Source organism: Geotrypetes seraphini, chromosome 3 (assembly GCF_902459505.1).
Source record: "Geotrypetes seraphini chromosome 3, aGeoSer1.1, whole genome shotgun sequence".
Lineage (NCBI taxonomy): Eukaryota > Metazoa > Chordata > Amphibia > Gymnophiona > Dermophiidae > Geotrypetes > Geotrypetes seraphini.
Genome location: NC_047086.1, coordinates 389676107 through 389677142, shown reverse-complemented (window position 1 = coordinate 389677142; position 1036 = coordinate 389676107). Strand labels below are relative to the sequence as shown.

At 51.1% G+C, this 1036-nt stretch overlaps 1 non-coding gene across 1 annotated transcript; it reads left to right on the top strand.

Moving 5' to 3' along the window:
- Positions 1–678: 678 nt before the first annotated feature.
- Positions 679–772, top strand: TRNAI-UAU. Its single transcript has 2 exons — positions 679–716; positions 737–772. It is a non-coding gene; the product is annotated as a tRNA-Ile (tRNA).
- The last annotated feature ends 264 nt before the right edge of the window (positions 773–1036 follow it).

Genomic DNA, 1036 nt, shown 5'->3' with positions numbered 1-1036 from the left:
GCGGCACGCAGGGGTAGGCAATTCCGGTCCTCAGAGCCGGAGCCAGGTCAGGTTTTCAGGATATCCACAATAAATATGCATGAGATAGATTTGCATCTCAAGGAGGCAGTGCATGCAAACCCATCTCATACATATTCCTTGTGGATATCCTGAAAACCTGACCTGGCTCCGGCTCTCGAGGACCGGAATTGCCTACCCCTGATCTAGGGTAATGAGAGCTAAAGAAGCAGATTCTGAAAAAGTATGGGGTGCTGAGAACAGCCTCCCAGAAGTGGTGGTGGAGACAGTATCAGAATTCCAGGAAATGATGGGCGCGGGCTCCGGGGCTCCCCCTGCCGATTCCGTGGGCAAATGCATTCGATCGGCAAAAACACATTGGAGCTGAAACCAAAAGCCAAACCAGAGCACGAAACCCGCCCCTCCCTGGTGTGATGTGCAAAGCCATGCGGTGCTGGGGGCTCCTCCTCTGCATCTTCGGAGGGGGGGGGGCGGGGGAGTGTGTGGAACGCGACCCGCCTGTGCAGGCTGCTGCATCCGCGCACTAGCGACATTCAGACTAAAGGTTTTGTTTTTCTGAAACGATCTAAGAGACGTCATTTGCTGGTCTTTTGTGTCCTTTGCTCCGCCTTTTCCGGTCGTAACAGTTGATAGAGCGTTCCGGACAGAAACGGAGTCAGGGCTCCAGTGGCGCAATCGGTTAGCGCGCGGTACTTATACAGCAGTACACAGCAGAGCGATGCCGAGGTTGTGAGTTCGAGCCTCACCTGGAGCACGGATATTTTAAAACTTTTCCTAGAGCTAAAGACAGACCCGCCCGTTCTCACGGAGTAACACTTTTAAACTTCAAAAATGTGCCCCGCCTGCAGCTGCTGTTTGTTTTCGCTGCTTTGGTTGCAAGTGCCTTGGTTGAATTGTCCAGCTCCTTCATTTGGCATTAAAAAAAAAATCACATGCTGGCTTTCATTTGTAGAACTCCTTAACCCTTTCAGGACCATAAGGATAGTAGGCCAATTTTTGTTGTTTTGACAACATTTTT